This window comes from Equus quagga, chromosome 1 (genome assembly GCF_021613505.1).
Source record: "Equus quagga isolate Etosha38 chromosome 1, UCLA_HA_Equagga_1.0, whole genome shotgun sequence".
Lineage (NCBI taxonomy): Eukaryota > Metazoa > Chordata > Mammalia > Perissodactyla > Equidae > Equus > Equus quagga.
This window is the reverse complement of record NC_060267.1, coordinates 128105545-128123083: the sequence shown is the minus strand read 5'-3', so window position 1 is coordinate 128123083 and position 17539 is coordinate 128105545.

The window sequence follows — 17539 nt, the reverse complement described above, 5'->3', positions numbered from 1 at the left end:
TAGCAAGAGGACACAGTGAGGGAAGGATCTGTCACGAAAACACCAGGGACAAGAGATGACTTCTGTCTCTCAGTTATAAGATGAAATTCAAAATATGTGGCTTTACATATTTTGTATCTCCTTTTTTATGGATCTTACTTTTTCAAAATTGTTGTACCAATTTACGTTAACAGAAATAGTTCCTATGGCTCCACATTCTTGCCAACTCTTGGTAATGTCAGTATTGTATGGGTTTTTTGTTTTTGTTGAGTTATTCTAGTGGTCGGGTTGTCGTGTTTTGGCATTGTGGCTTTGTGTCTTATTTCTGATGAGATTGAGCACCCTTTTCTTTGTGTAGCACCATCTGGATTTCTTCTTTTGTGAACAGTCATATCTTTTGCCCATTTTAAGCATTGGGTTCTCTATTTCTTCTTAATGATTTATAGTTCTTTATATCTTCCAGATACTTTATCATTTACGTTGTTACAAATATTGCCTCCCAAATATCCTATGTATATCAAATATTCTGTATATTTCCTTTTTTCTCTCTTACTGGTGTCTTTTGATAAAGAGGTTTTAATTTTACTGTAGTCCGGTTTATTATTTTTTTGGCTAACGCTTTTTGGGTCCTGTTTGGATCTTTATTTTTCTACTCATTTTCTTTGAAAGAAAGGTTATGTTAAAGAATATATCTTTGTGCATTGACTACCTCAAGATGTAACTAATTGGCATATCTGTAACTAATTAGCATATCTGTTCAAGAGAACAATTTTGCCTTTGCAAGGTAAATCAAATAGCATAATTCACAGACTAATACCATGGATTCCTTTAGAAACAGTGCTTATACGTTATCATTGGCTTGAAGATAAAAGGACAAAAGCCCATAAACATTTTCCCTTATCCTTGTGTTTACCTTTCATATCTAGTTAAAATGGGGATCTAGTTAAAATGCAGTTTCCGATGCAATAGGCCTGAGGTGGGACCTGAGACCCTGCATTTCTCCCAGGTGACATCTATGCAGCTGATTAGACAATCACGCTTTGAGTAGCAAGGTCCTCTAGCACAGGCAGATTTTGCTACCATGAAGAATATATAAGGATGTATAAGGAATATTTACATACTATATGCTAAATAGATTAGGTTTATTTACTCTAGGTGCTAGAGTAAATAGGTTAAACTGCTCTTTTTGTTTGCTTTTTCCTCAAGATGTCATTGAACTAGTTACATCAACCTTCATTCTCAATTTTCCTTGGATGTAGACTTTAAGCTGGTGACTGCTAATTTCCATTTAAAATATCTCAAGAGTTTGGAAGCGTGGGTCAGCTTGCCTTTCTTGTAACTGACAGAGGGGCCTGAGGCTGAATCCTGTAAGGCTGATATCAACCAGTTGGCCAACATAGATTAGCATCTTATTTGAAAGAAATTTTTTACCAAAGAATTTGGAGATAAAAGCTTAATTTGAAATAAGCTTATGTCTTTCTTTCTTTCTCATCCTGATACTTTCCGACTTCCCACCCAGCTTCTCCCAGCTTGCTTTTAGGGAGACTAACATAATGTCAGCACGTTAAATTTTAGTGTCTTGAGCAAGACAATTTCAGAAATACCACCTGAATATGATACTACATTTTAGGCTTAGCTGCCTTAAAAAAAAAAAAAAAGAAGAAAATCAAAAGGGTTTACATAGGAGAAAGCTGGCTGCCTTGCCAGATGATCAAGGTTAGCATGGCTCATAAGTTATATTGAGAGCATATACTGCCTGGTATAATGTAATACGATGAGAAAGACAATTCACTTCTGTAGACTTTCTTCCCCCAAACTCATAACCCCAAGGTAATCAAGAGAAAACCATCAGACAAACTTGAATTGAGAGACATTCTACAAAATACCTGACCAACACCCTTCAAAACAGGGTGATTATTAAAAAGATGGAGAAACTCTCACAGACCAGAGGAGATGGAGAAAGGATGACAGAATGCAGTGTGGGTCCCTGGATTGAATCTTGGATCAGAGAACCGACACAAATGGAAACACTGGTGAAAGCCAAATCCAGTCTAGAGTTTAATTAATAGTAGTGTATCAGTGTTGGTTACCTAGCTTTGACTGATGTAATCAGTCATGTGGAAGCATTAGAGGAAACTCAAGTGAGTGAGGAGCATATGGGACTCTGTACTATCTTTGCAGTGTTTCTCTAAATCTAAAATTATTCCCAAATGGAAAGTTTATTAAAGGTGGTATTGAAGGCAGGGTAGAGGAGAGGAGCATTTAAGGAACTACTGGAACATACTCTTTTTGAGAGCATACTTCATGGACAATTTTTTTTCCTATCAAGTGTGTGTGTGAGGGAGATGTGCAGGAGTGTGTAATTTTCTAGTGACATACTGAGAAAATAATACAAAAATCAAAGCCTACCCCTGGTTCAAAAAGAAAGCAAAAGAACACCTCAATGTCTTTAAAAAAAAAAAGTCCTCAGTCAGACGCTCAGCTGACATTTACCAAATTGTTTTGAAAGAAAGCAAGGTGTAGAGGAAATGCTGAGAAATCTGTCGAGTGACTCATCCCGTGTTGGCTCCCAGTGGAGGAAATTGGGGAGATCCATTAGGCAGAGGAGGCTGTCCATTTCCTCAGAATTATCGACCGTGGTGATGCCCTTGCTCCCTGCGCATGTGCCACCGGAGAAGCTCCTCTGCCGGAATCGAGTTAAGTGGAAACATCACAATCAATAAAAGACACTCTATTTTCCATTTGCTCATTGTTTTTTAAGGGCTTATTTTGTAACAGCACAAGAAGGATTCAATTCAATATCAATTCACCTTCTGGGTGGGGAAAGGACTCCACATGCTGACTTTCAGTGCCTGATAAAATTTGTAGCAAGGCTCAGTCTGCTAACACAACCAAACCAAAGCACAACCCCAGCCGGGAGGACCTCAGGATAAGCAGATGTTCAGCCTCGCTTCAGGATACTGGAACTCCTTCCAGTGCAGCAACAAACTCAACAGCAAGTGTCAATTGAGTACCTACTGGCTGCTGAACCAGCCAGTCCAACACTTTCTTCAGAGTTCTTAGTTGCAAAGAGTTTCTCCAGTTAGGGTTTCTTTTTTCTATGTCAAATAGGATTTAAGTTAATAATCTTCCAGCTGCTCATACCATTCTTCTGCTTTCCTTTCTAAGGATGCTTTAAATGATACTATTTAAGGCAATGTTTGACCTTTAGTTTGACCTCATGTATTTTTTTGGAATTTTGCTGAGTTTCTGATGATGATGGTGGTGGATGTGGTGATGACAATGTGTGAGGATCCACTTAGAAATATTTTATTTATATTCTTTCCCCTTCCTGCCCTTGCCCCTGCCCCAAGTGAGAAATAGTGAGATTGACCAGGGATGTGATTTTGTATGCATTTAATATATGCAATAGATTATGTTTAAAGATGGCTGTGATCATCTCTCCCATTCATGTATGCATACATTCCTCTGCAATGTGACTTTGCAGCTCTCCCCATCAAGCGAGGGAATCTGTTTCTCCATCTCTGGGGTGGAGATTTGGCTTTGTGACTTGCTTTGGCCAATGGGATATTAGTCAATGTGATACTAGTCAACGTGATAGGAAAGGTTTGAAAAGCGTGTGCTTATTGGGACTTATCTTCTCCTGCTGCCGAGGATCTGTCTGCCCTTATATTAACAAGCCAGGGCTAACCTCCTGGAGGATGAGAGACCCCAGGGATAGAATCCCTGGCTGTCTCAGTCATCCCAGCCAGGGCCCCGGACATGGGAGTGAGGTCCTTGTAGGCCACCTGGCCCCAGCCAAGCCAACCCAGGCCAGAAGAACTGTCAAACTAACCCAGAGGTTCGTGGGAAGTGATAAATGTTGTTTCAGGCTACTATGTTTTGGAGTAGTTTGTTACATAGCAAAAGCTAATTCATATGGTATATATTCTTTGTCAGAATTATTTACTCCAATTTTTTTTCTTCTCATTCACTGAGTCTTTAGAGTCTCAAATCCTAATTCATGTTGAGGCCCAGATCAAACATCTTGTCGTCAGAGAATCTGCCTCTACCTGTGAGACAGAATTAATTGTTCTTTTCTTCATAATTCTGTGCCCCTCTGTTATATTTCACATGGGACACTTATGCCATCCTTCATTATATCTTTATTGTCCAGGTCTGTGTTTCCCTCTTTCACTAAGCTCCCAATGGTATGGTCTGTACTTGTTTGGGCATAGCCCAGTCTTCAGTATAGCGGACACTGAAATATTTGTTGAAATGAATGAAATGTAGAGAAGTTCTAGGAAAATTTTCCCCCAGCTTTATTGGGATATAATAGACATATAACGTTGTGTAAGTTTAAGGTGTATGATAGATTGATTTGATACACTCATATATTACAAAATGAGTACCACCATGCATTAAGCTAACACCTGCGTTATTACCATTTCTGTTTTCTAGTAAGAACATTTAAGATCTACTCTCTTAACAACTTTAAAGTATTAACTGTAATCACCAGGCTGTACATTAGATCCCCAGAACTTATTCCTCTTACAAGCGGAAGTTTGTGCTCTTGACCAACCCTTTCCCCCACCCCTGGGCCCAGGTAATCACCATTCTAGTCTCTGTTTCTATGAGTTTGGCTTTTTTAGATTCTACATATAAGTGATATCATACAGTATATCTCTTTGTCTGACTTATTTCACTTAGCATAATGTCCTTATGATCCATTCATGTTGTTGCAAATGACAGGACGTCCTCCTTTCAATGTTTTCTTTTTAATTAACTTCTTTGTGCTGGGATCTTTGAGGGAGCCCAATATATAACATCCTCTTGAGTTTTGACCAACCTGAGAAATCAGACCGAGGAGATGGCAAATGGAGACTATACTACTTTATTACCAATCAAAACTAGATTAGAGGACAAAATTTATCTGTAAGCTAACATGCTTCCTGATTCTTGGTTCCAGAATTAAGCAAACTGACCCTCCCAGATGTGGGCTGTACTATGCTAGCTTGTGTTTGAGTGGAGTCTTGAAGGACACCCTGCCTGTCCCTCCCCTGTTGTGGGGTTGACTCCACTCTCTCCACGTCCACATTATACGTGTATCTGTTTTAGTGTTCACAACTCTTCCTGGCGGTCTTAATAAATTACGGATCTTTCTCTCCTCCAACCCCAAGATTATGATCCTCTTGGGTCAAGGCTTGGCATCTTAGTTATTTCTGTATCCTTGTGCCTAGTGGCGTTCTAGGCACAGAGTTCATACTTAGTAAATATTTGAAAGATTAAACCCTGAAATTCTGGAAATAGTTTGACATCATCTTTCTCACTTAGTTGGCATTGAAATCATCACAGTTATTACATAGTAGCTTCTTTATGACATGTAATAGTGTGTGAATAGAAAGGGAAATCAAAGCTGTGTGTGACACAGTGTCTGGTGTACATGAGGCTGATTTTAACAGGCACATGCTCACTTAAGAACAGTTAGAATTGACCACAGTAATAAGGGGTGATTATAACAAGTCTTTGCTCCTTGTGAGCTAACTTACCACACCTCATGGATAGTGTTTCTTAAAGACTTACAGCAAATGTGAACGTAGCATGTTCTGAAAACTGAATAGGGTTTTAGCTGACGTTTCTTCATATTTTCAGAAACTTTCACAAGCAAATGCATTTGAAGATGTTTCTGTAAGGAGTGTAGTTCTCAGATTCTCGTGGGGTATGTAGTGCTTGTTAGGAATGTAGATTCCTGGTCTTCATCCCCAGCGTCTTCTAATTCGGGGGGTCTGGGATGGAGACCCACGTTGGTTATGTTTAACAACCACCCAGGTGACTCTGATTCAGGTAGCCCATTGGCCATCTTATGAGTAAGGGCTCTTCCAGTTGAAAGGAATGGAGACCTGCTCAATGAGCTTGAGTTTAAAGGCCATTTTTCTTTTGTAAGGATACAGAGGTCCCCCAGGAGTCCAGGGCATATAACACAACTCTACTTCTGCAAGGTCCAGCACTCAGGCAGCTCCAGGGACTGACTCGACCCCACCTCTGTCTCTCTTGCTTTCTGATTCTTTCTGCACATCTGATCTCGTCTCACTCTCAACCACTCGCCTGTAAGTCTTGAGGCCCTCAGGACTTTGTCCTGTGCCACCACTCTTGTTGCCCCAACTGTTCCCCTGATGTTCTCACCACTTCTGGAACTTGCCTTACCTGTGTCTTTTGTTTCAAATTCCTGAGAGAGTCTAATTAGCGCAATGCATCCTCTGGAGCCTGGTACACAAATGAAGGTCAGGAACAACCTCTATGAGAACCATTCCTGGTCGGGTATCCGCTCCTAATCCTGGCAGCTGGGGGCTGGCGGTGGAAGGGAAGGTTCCTGATAGCAGCTGGGAGGGTGAGGGGCACTGGTGAAAAGTCCGTTACTGACACTTGTGCCTTCTCACCATTTCAACGCCAGAGTGTGTGACAAATGATACAGTAGGGAGTGAATTTATCTTCACAAAAGACCTTTACCTTAAGGAATGTTCACCACAGGGTGGGCAATATGTGGTACTGCTAGAGAGTGATGTTTTAATAGAGCAAATACTGAAAGGGGGAAGTTCTAAATATTTACATAATGAGAAACTCTAGAACCCAAGTGCTGGCAGAGGAAAAGATACTCAATTAGGGAAGGGCTCCCATTGAGTTGAGTCAAACTTTGAGTGCTCATTGTGTCTTGGTACTCCTGGGAATTGGCTGCATTAGGCCCCATCTTAGCGGGAGTTTTATCCGTGTTGTTTTTTAGGTGATTTTATTTTTTATTTCTGAGAGTCAGTGGTGGAGATTTACCTGGATCAATTTATTTCATACATTAGTGGTAAAAAAAAAAAAAACCGTCATATTCAGAATTGATTTCCTTGGTGAAATAATGATTTAAGAATTTTCTCTGTGTGTTTGTGAAATAAGAAAAGGTAAAAATTACAGAGTCAAAAACCAAATTATTTCCCTGAAACTTGTAAACTGTCCCCAGTTTAGAAAGATTTCATTTTGGACAATGCAATGAAGCTTAAGTAATTATCCATGTAGTATGTCTGTATGTTTGACAAGTGATGCCTTCAAAATATTTTGATATGCAACCTTTCTTCTTTGCCTTTGTGTTTGTCAGACAACACGCCAGCTGTCAGATGGAGGGAAACGGGAAACTTTGGCATCACTATTCCCGCCACCTTCACTGCAGAGTCCCTATAAATAGCATAATAGGATAAACCAGCCACAGAGGGAGAGCAGCAGGTGGCACTCGTTGTTTCCAGAGCTGAAGGTGTAAATGAATTTCAATATCTTCGTGATACCAAACAACAATAAGATTATAGAGAATGAAGCTTTTGTTATAGGAGAGCCCAGTGTTTGAAATAAATAATAATGATGATGATACTTTTCATTATCATGCAGCTTTCCCCTTTGAAAGAGGTTTCAAAGAAGATAGGGCCCTGTTTTCAGAACAGCCAATTTCCCCTCTTATCTCTCTGAAGAGTCTCTCCAAACTCCCTCTTCTCAGAAAGGGGAGGTGATATTGAGCTGAGCCAGGTGGCAGGGAGAAGGAATTAAGTCTACTGTTGAAATGTTATCATAAAATACATTTTGCTCTAATTACCAGAAAAGGAAATCATAGTGGCCTTCATCTGGAATGTTCTTAGTTGTCAACCTATTTCTCCGCTTGCCTATTCCCTGCCATTTCAAATTTGATACTACCTTCAGAGCCCATCTTAAGTTCTACTTCCTTTTCCCTCTGCCCCGAGCATTCCATATCGAAGGAACTTAACCTCCTCTGACCACCTGTAGCACATACTGAAACACAGGATGTCACGTAGTTCAGCACTTGTACTGTCCTTTAGCTGTGACTTGTACCTCATGTCTTTAACCAAATTTCGAACCGCTTGAGAATACAGAAGGTGACTTGGCCTCCAATGTACTCTCATGGCATCCAGCACATTTCTAGACACATAATGGTCACCTGGTGCCTTAATCATAGTCAACCCAATCAGGGAACATCAAGCCGGCATCCAAAGAGGGACTGTCGATGATAAAAGTTTTAGCCCCTGTCACCTTGTGCCATCTTTTCTCACCTTCTGCCCCCGCCTGTGTCTTTTCAGCTCCCAACTCTGGCTTTTCCCTCTCTTCTCACCCCACGCTACCCCTCAAGCTTGGCCGCAGGTTCAGCTACCTCGGTTGGTCAGCCCACTCTTCCCCCAGTTGTTGCTTTGCAGTCCCCTCTGACTCCTGGTCCCTCTGGGTCACTTTTCAGCCTCAGCCTGCCTCCAAGATCAGGAATTGGACCACAGATGCTAATTGTAAATATTTAACCTATCTCTAGCAATCAATCAAAATTAAGCCAAACTTTGTGTCAGGGCCACACCTGTGCATAATCTGACCCCCTCTGCCTCTCCTTTTTCTTGTCTTTCTCTCCCCTTGTCTCACCTCATCCTGGCCTCTCTGCCCCTTGAAATCTTAGGGCCCTTGTAGTGTTATCCCCTCTGCCAGAATGCTTTCCCTGCAGCTGATCACATGTCTGGCTTCCGCTCTTCTCAGGTCATAGTCAAATATTGGGTCACCCTTCCTAAAGTTGACCTCATCCAACCACGCTCTCACTGTGCTTTTTCTTCCTTCATATCAACCTATAGACTTAATTTCCTCTACCTACCACTTGGCTCGGATCAATATCACCTCCCTTTTCTGAGAAGAGGGAGTTCAGGGAGAGAAAAGGGGAAATTGGCTGTTCCTTTGTTTGCCATCTGTCTCCTCCCACCAGAAGACTGTAAGCTTCATGAAAGCAGGACCTTACCTATTTTTTCTATCACTGAGAGGGCATTGGATATAGAAAATGCTTAATCTATGGATGGATTATTATATGAATGTGGAAGGAGTGAGAACATAAAAAAATAAAGTTCTTTATTGATCTCTCCTTTCTCTCTATTTTCTTCCACTCCAGGGACCATGCCCTCTATATTGCTATATATGGTTTGGTACCTAGTTGACAATGAAATTGTTAATGTCAGAGATGCCAAGTTGTCTTAGTAAGCTGTGGCTGGAGATCCCTGCCAAGCCTTAATTAATTACCTGTTTTTCCTCACATTTAAATAGAGAATGGCACCAGTTTCTAGTTGAGCATTTGTTGAATCCACCATGTGGATGAGACAATGGTGCCTCCTCTACTCACTGTGTGGAGACAGTACACCACCAACAGCTCCATTTGCTATTCAGCATTTAAAGGGACTTTTGCACCATGATTCTGGCTGATATACACACCAACACAGACAACAGGGAAGGTCATGTAACATTAGTTTCTTGAATTTCATAGACATGCAAACCAAGGCTCTGAGTCTCCGTCACAAAGCTGTCCAGAAGAAAAATAAGAAGTGAACATACATTCTGGTTGTGAAATCCAATTTTATGTGATTTCCTCCATCCTGTGGTCTTTCTCTTAGTTCTCTGCAACATTTTCTAGTTTCTTCTGTTACTCACAATCATGGTCTACTTGAATGAGATTTCCATGACTGGCAGAAGGCAGCCTCCTGTGGCAGCAAAATGCATAGCATCCTTCATGAATTCGCTAAATAAACATGTTCCCAGGAGAGTTTACGGAGGCAGTATCCCTTCTTAACACGCTAGCGTGGGGTCTGCAAACTTTTTTGGTAAAGAGTCGCATGGGAATTTTAGACTTTGCAGGTCAAGAGGCAAAATTGAGGATATTCCGTAGATACCTACATGACAGTAGCTGAGACGAATTTCTGCAATTTTTTTTCAACAATTTTAAAATGTAAAATCTATTCTCAGCTCACAGACCATATACAAACAGCCTGATTGGACCTGTGGGGTGTAGTTTGATATCTTCTACTCTAGGAGAAGAGCAGAATATTAGCCCAGGACTCTTAAGCCAACACTAGGTTGAGTTTAGTATAATATAATGTATGTAGTCATGTGTCGCTTAACGACTGGGACACGTTCTGAAAAACATATCCTCAGGCGATTTTGTCATTGTGCGCACATTCTAGAGTGTACTTACACAATAATGGTATAGCCTACTATACACCTAGGCTATATGGTACTAATTTTATGGGACCACCATCGTATATGCAGTCCATCATTGACTGAAACGTCGTTATGTGGTGCATGACTATGTATAATATAATATATATAATACATAATATATATTTAACATAATAATAATATATACGTTTTATACACACTCACTCTCTGAGATTTCCTGCGCAGCATCAATCTCAAACTCATTGACCTTGCCTTCAGCTACAAACACGTGGCTCCTTTTCCAGAGGTGCTCACTTCTATGCTTGTGTCCTGGCAGCCCTATCTGAGATTCTGCGATATCCATGGAAAGTTGGGAGGGGTTACCTTTCAGCTTGGCCACAGGAGATGTATTCTCTCCCTAGGACCTCCTTGCTCAGGGGGAGCTGGTGTTGCTGGTCAGGTGAGGGCATAAACACTATCACAGCTTTCACTGTCTGGCTGCTCTTTTCTCATTTTCTCTCCTTAGAGGTCCACAGAAGACTTTCTGCTCATTCAGTCTCCTGCCTCTCTGCCAGGGCACATCACTTAACCAAACCCTCATTAGACTTGATTCCTAGATTCTCAGTAAACAATAAAACTTCGCCTTGAGAACATTGCTGTACTGGTGAGACCACACAGGCAAACAGCGTTAGGCCTATTTAGAGTCCTGTTTCTCTGTATGTATGGGTAAGGGGCCTCCTTTTTAACAGAAGGGGGCAGTAGTTATCGTAAAGGTTTGAGAACTTCCTGACCATTTAAGATTGGGCTGCTGGGTCATGCCTTAAACCATATTTCGATGATAGCACATTGGCTTTCTTCTACAGAAAGTTCTCCGCAGTGGTTTTTCATAGGACTTTAAACACCATCCACAGTTAGAGACAGAGCCACAAGTCAGGATCTCCCCACATGAAGCCAGAACAGAGCTGCATGCTAGTCATTAGGCCTGTTCCCAAGTATTCCATTTCACTACCTCCTTCCCAGTATACAGATGGTCCCACTTTCTGCTACCTTGCAACTAGGTGAGGTCTGTGACTTGCTTTGAATGATAAAATGTGAGAGAAATGGCATATGTCTCTTCTGGGCAGAAATATTTAATTGCCAGAGCAAGACATTGAAGTGCTCCTTTTTTCCCAGCTACAGGGAACATGGAAGCACAGTTGAGAGGGAACCTCCGTCAGCCTGGGGCTTTGAGTAACTACAGTAAGAAGATACCACCAACAAGCCATACAGAGCATGTAGTATTAGAGAAAAACACAATTCTGTGGTAGAAATCACTGGGATTTGAAGTTTTAATGTTAATGCAGCATAACTCAGTCCATCCTGACTGCTATGATCTGGCTAGCCCAAACTCATGAGAAAAAAAAAATCTGTCAAGCTGTTTGTTTGGAAGAATCACTGTTAACAGTGGTTTCCAGTTAGACTGTTTCTGTAGGCTACTGTCCCGTGCCCGTGCACCATGCTTGTTGAGCTGGAGTTGTGGGAAGTTGTGTGTCTTTGAGTAGGAAACCAAAGACCACACCTCTGTCACAGAAAGGGAAAATTACACTGGCTGAACAAAGCCAGAGACTAGGTTGAATGCCATTATGTTTTACACTGAAAACATTTGTTGAGTGCCTTTGTATACAAGGCACTGTTAGAACTTGAGACTGCTTTATCAGACTTCTGAGAGGAATCTGGAGAATTGCAAGTATTTTCTTTGAATTCTCACTTGTTTTCTTTGTGGTCAAGCAATTGGCAAGGAGGACACCTAATTAGCAGCTATTGCATCTCTAGGCAGACAATTTACAAGTCTATTTTCCAAAAGAGGAGACGTTAATGAGAGTAGACTCCTGTGGCTAGACTCTGGAGCGGACAACTGTCCCCCTTCATTGTGTTCCCTGGGCAGCTCGATTCCTTCAGTTTGCTGAACTTGGTCGGAAGAAGCCCCCAGCTACTCACATGACACAGGGTTTATTTGGACCTCCTTGGATTGAAAACTTATTGCTAGTTTAGTGGCTTTCTCTGCCAGCATGAACAGGTAATGTGAAAAATCAAAACTGACAGCACATTTAAATCAAACCCCTAACCCAAATTGGGTGTCTGTACACCTCATGGAACAATTTAAACCCCCAGATGAAAAAGCAAGGAGCGAGCACTACTGCGATTGCTGGAGGGTGTGTATTCAAGGTAGAAGTTTCCAACTGCTGAGAATCAAGGGCTGGGCAGACCAGGTTTAGGTCGCAAAGGGGGACATTTAGCCACTGATCATTCAAGATACCTGGAGAAGCCAAAAAATATAAAGGTAGAGTTTCTTATTTTCGCCCACCAAACACCTGCAGCCACTATAGAATTTCCAGTCCTGAGCAACATCACCAGGGGATCATCTTTTTTCCTCTGACTGCTAAATAACCCGATTTATTCAGTAAGGATTTTTTGTGAATTTCCATGAAATTGTCACTTTGTTGAACAATGAAATGCAAAACTCAGGAACCAGTGGCCTCTTCAGCCCAGGAGTTTCTGGGATAACCTGAGACAAGGATTGGGTTTTTTTTCTTTCCACATGTTGATTCTTATTTATTCTTAGGTCACAGTGGCGTTTTCTAGATTCATTTACTAAGATTTACAAGGCATTGGTGGATGTATTTTAGGTTCCATTTTAGAGATGAGGAAATAGATGCGGTGAAGTCACACGGTCAGCCCACGGCAGAGTCCAGATTCAAAACCAGGTCCGTTTGACTCAAATCTTTTGCACCAGAGTGTGTCTGCAGTGAATATCACTTTAACTAAATGGGAGTCATTGATTAGAGGCTTTAACGTATCTTTGGTTCACAGGAATTTATGGCCGAGTCTCAGTTCCTCCTCTCTGTAGCTCTTTCATGGCTTGATGCAGATGAGGATCTTGGACGTCTAGCTCTGAAGACGGTGGACAGTGGAGCCACAAAGTGGCGGGAACCTGAGTCTCTGAATCACCAGTTGAAGGAGGAATGCCCAATAATAAGAAATATCTGCTGGGCTCTGTGGGCAGCTTGGTGAGGGGAAGGACCTCTCCGGAGACTGAGACATTGGTGGGGGCCATTGTTCTGAACTGGTCCAGGCGTGCTGACACGAGGATCGTTTTGCGTGTAGATATTTTAGAGTTGTATTTTGTCAATGTTCAGGATGGAAAAGAAACTTCTGAATTTTGAATCATAAATATTTCTGTGCATGGTGGGGAAGTAGAAATATGTCAGAGGAGGCAAATCAGAGGCTATTCTGCGGTAGAGGGAAGAATAAAAGTTTCCGTGTTGGCAGAACTTTGAGTATTTGCCTTTTCTTTCCAAAACTGGTAACTGAATCATCCTATGGACACTTTTGAGACAGGAGCCAACACTGTGTATTAGAAGTTGAGAATCTCTTTTTTGTTAGTGTAAAGGGGCAAAGAGGCACCTATTGCTTTATCAAAATGAATCCTGTGGTTAAGAAGCTCAGAGAATTGAGCAAATGCTCAATTTTGAGGAATCTTGCTTCAGAAGGTGGGATTCGGGGAGTTTTGCTTCACCTGCAAAGCTTTAAGTGTCCTCCAAGAGGTGCAACTAGGTTCCCCCAGCATTGATCAGCAAGGCTGTGCACCTCAGGGTTCTGTATTGGACATGGCTTCAAATTCTCTTGACTTCTGATTCTACCATGGCGCAACAAGCAGTTCATACGGGCTTCACGCAGGTTTGCACACGTACGACTAGACGGCATCTAGCTTGAGTGTGCATCACTCACCTCCTGCATTTGTTTTGGGACTTCTCTGACACCATGGCATCCGGTGACTGCAGGAACAGCTTGTTAGGTTTGCAGGTGCATCCTGGAGGCCCAAGAGTTAATGCTCATTAGGGCCACTCTTGGCCAACAGGAGTTGAGGGCCAGGGCATAAATTCTTCCTCTTCTCATCACCCAGGTGGACACTTCTAAGGCACATTTCAGAGGGCTTCTCAGAAAGTCCTAGGGGATCAAGCATCACAGTGCCCACAGTGGGGGCCAAACTGATGGCATGTCTTTGTGTTGGCTTCCCCACTTCCTTGTCTTGATGCCCCAGCCCCTCACTCCTGCTCCAGGCATCCATTTGCCAAAGAAACCACCTACACACAAAGTTTGTCTCAGGCCCTCTTTTGAGCAAGGCTGTCCTAAGACACATTCTATTCATAGCCTCTCCTGCCTTCTGCAGAAAAAGTGTGTAATTTTAGACTAAATTTGTCCTTATTGCTGTTGGGACATTATTAGTGAATATGAAAGATCCCAGCCACTTTTTCATTTCCAATATGGTTTTAGCACCAGGGGCCAGTGGACTGAAATGATCCCATTAAAATGGTCAACGACATATTTTTTCCTTTTGATAAAGGAGAGGTTCTTTTAATGTGTGTTTCTAGCCTCCTGTATTGCTCCTTCGTGAGCCTCATTATAAAGCCTTGACCTTCAGGAAAGCAATTAAAGTATAGGGCCATTTCATGGTATCCACCTTCATTCTCTGTATGCTTTTTGATCTTTGTGAAGTATAAACAGTCTGGGGAGAGTGCTGATGAGGCCAGCATTGTGGCCTTGATCCCCGCCTGAGGTGATTAGCCTTGCGTGGCGAGAAACCATCCCACAGCCTGAAATTGCTTTCTGAATTCTGGTGGAACACGGTGTAAGTGTTCGCTCTTGGTCACCCGGGGTAGCAGACGACAATGCACATTTCACCTCCCTCCTGAACACAAAGCACAAGTGCCTGTGACAGTGATTCTGAAGTGCGGTGTTGCATGTGATGGAAGAACACGTTATGTAATGGGGCGTTTTTAGCTGGCTGAGCAGGGCTCAGATGAGACTCATGTAGTCTTAGGAGTGTGAGGGCAGCCGACCATCGGAACCGTTCGTCACAGGAGACAAGGGACTTTGGGAGATGCCAGGTGCAAGCATAATAGCTTCAAGGCACACGTGCCCAGGCGTGGCTCTCCACTCTGCATGACATCTCTGCCGCATTAGTGGGATTGCTCCCGTGCTGTCACGGCACGCTTGCCTAGACGCAGGTGTTTGTGTGTGTGCGGAAGGGGATGGGGATAAGGCTAAGAGAATTGGAGTCAGCCAAGTTGCTGAATGCTCTAAAAACTGGGTGCTTATGGCGCATTCTGTGGCACTTTCTCCCTTGCCCCAAATGAGTTGACTCTGCGCCGTATTTCCAATGGCAACGGGTCATTGGCAACTTAGGAAGCTGGCACTGTCCCTGAGTTTCAGAGAATGCCTGGTGGCTCCCCAGGAGGGCCGCAGCTTGGCAGAGACTTCTTCACTAAGAGTAGAATTGGTTCTCCAGGATAAAGTGGGTTTGAATTCAGTTTTGTGGTCCAGGAATGTGGGGTATTTTTTTGGGGGGGGGTGAAATTCATATAACATGTAATTAACCATTTTAAAGTGTACAAGCAGTAGCATTTAGTATATTAACAATGCTGTAGAACCATCGTCTCTATCTAGTTCCAAAACATCTTCATCACCCCCAAATGAGACCCCAGAGGAATGTGGTAATGTGGTTTTAATGCCTGACTACAGTGATAATTGCCTTTTTATGAGGAGCAAAAAGAAAATTTAAGAACAAATATTTTACTACCTTTTAATTTTATTCTATCTTTTCTAGAAGATATGATGTATCTGTTGTTGTTGTTCCTTCAAATTTATGGAGGCAATATATTTTCAATGCAGAAAACTAAAACAGTCTTGAAAATCAGAAGGAAATAAACCCGCCCAAACACAATACAAAGAAGACACAAGGCCACTGTTTGGACAAAACCATATAAAAATCTTTTGCTAAACATCCATGCTCCCCTTGACATCCCCCATGTCTGGGTCGAGGTGCAAAGTTGTGGATTAGAATCCCCTGAAAGAATCTGGACAAGTGCGTTTCGTCAGTCTTCCACGTGATTCTGCTGAGCTGCTTCTATTGTGTTTGAGAATTACTGGCTGAACAGCAGGGCTGGTTTAAGGATCAGGTCAGATGGGAGGTAAAAATCTAAGCGCTGCTTCTTACTAGCTACGTGACCTTGGGCAAGAAGAATAAAATTTTCTGAGCCTTGGTTTTCTCACCTGTAAAATGGGGTTAATATCAGCTGCACGAGATTATTGTGAACAGTAAATTCCTGGCACAGAGTGAGTGCTGAGAAAATGATAGCTTTTTAAAAAGAAGCAAGAAGAACAAAAACAGAGATACAGTTGTTTGGGGGCCAGCTGGGCCCAGCCCCCAGGGAATTGCCTTTCTTCCTCACAGCAGGTCTGATGTCAGCTCATGCCTCCACAAATGGAGTCAAATTCTCCTGTGTACTAAAGCTGAAATGCCAAACATCTACTGCTGGGCACTGTCATCTACAGCCGGAGACTGTCTTCCAGCGTAATGCAAGATCAATTTGGGTAGCAAGTGACGCAGTGGGGCACCAGCTGAAGAGAGAGAAATGAGAGAAAGGGCGCTGAGCGTGGTGGGGGGGGAGTCGTGTGCTCTGCACTGTGACTCGCTCAGTCGCATGGAGGGCTCTGAAACAAGCCCCTCCCAGTGCTATCAGTGACACCAGTTTGACAGGCGGGGCCCTGCCGCCTTGGTAGGGCATCTGACACTCAAGCAGCTGAGAGGAGGCTCGTTCGCAATGCTCCTGGGGGCCTGGTTTTGTGCAGGACCTGTGGACTCCATCTCCTGTCATCCAGGTTTGGAGTGACGTTTGGAATCCCATTAGCGTTGCGTGGGTGATGTGTTCAGCCTCTCCAATTTGTAACTTATTCAGCAAATTTTTGAACATCCTTGCATTAGATGCTATTCAAGGTGTCAACATCTGGAAGTAGGAAGTCATGGTCCCAGCCATCATGGAAGCCCCAGTCTAGAGTGACCATTGCCTGGAGTGTCCAGTGGGTCTCCCATCCAACAGGAAAGCATTCCAAGGCTGGACAGATTTGCAGAACACTGTAGAGGACATAACTCTTGAAGAATCCTAGTACACATCAGCATTTATAGTCTCTAAGATGTCCCATGGTTGAGCACAAAAAGAAAAAATAACTCTAACAATGTTTCACGTGCTTATTTAAACACGAAATCTTTTTGACACTTAACACATCTTATCATCACCTGGAACCAGTGTTCCCTGCTGGTCTAAAAGAAATCTGTCACAACATGATCTAAGTTTTCCAGACTGAGGTTCATAAATAAAAATATCCAAAAATTATACCTCATGTATATATGCAGATCTGTGTACAGTTACGTGTCACCTAATGACAGGGGTTCATTCTGAGAAATACATCAGGTGATTTCATCATTGTGCGAACATCACAGAGTGTACTTACACAAACCTAGATGGTGTAGCCTTCTACACACCTGGGCTCTATGGTACTGATCCTGTGGGCCCACCATCGCACATGCGGTCCATCACTGGCTGAAACATCACAATGCAGCGCACGACTGAAGTGTGTTCCAAACCTTCGAGATCTGATTCCATTTCAGAAACTTTCTAAAAGAGAGATTGCAAACTGTAACGTTTCTCTAGCCAGCAGATCAGGCAAGTAGAGAGGTCAGCTGGGTGGGAGTTCATCTGTACCC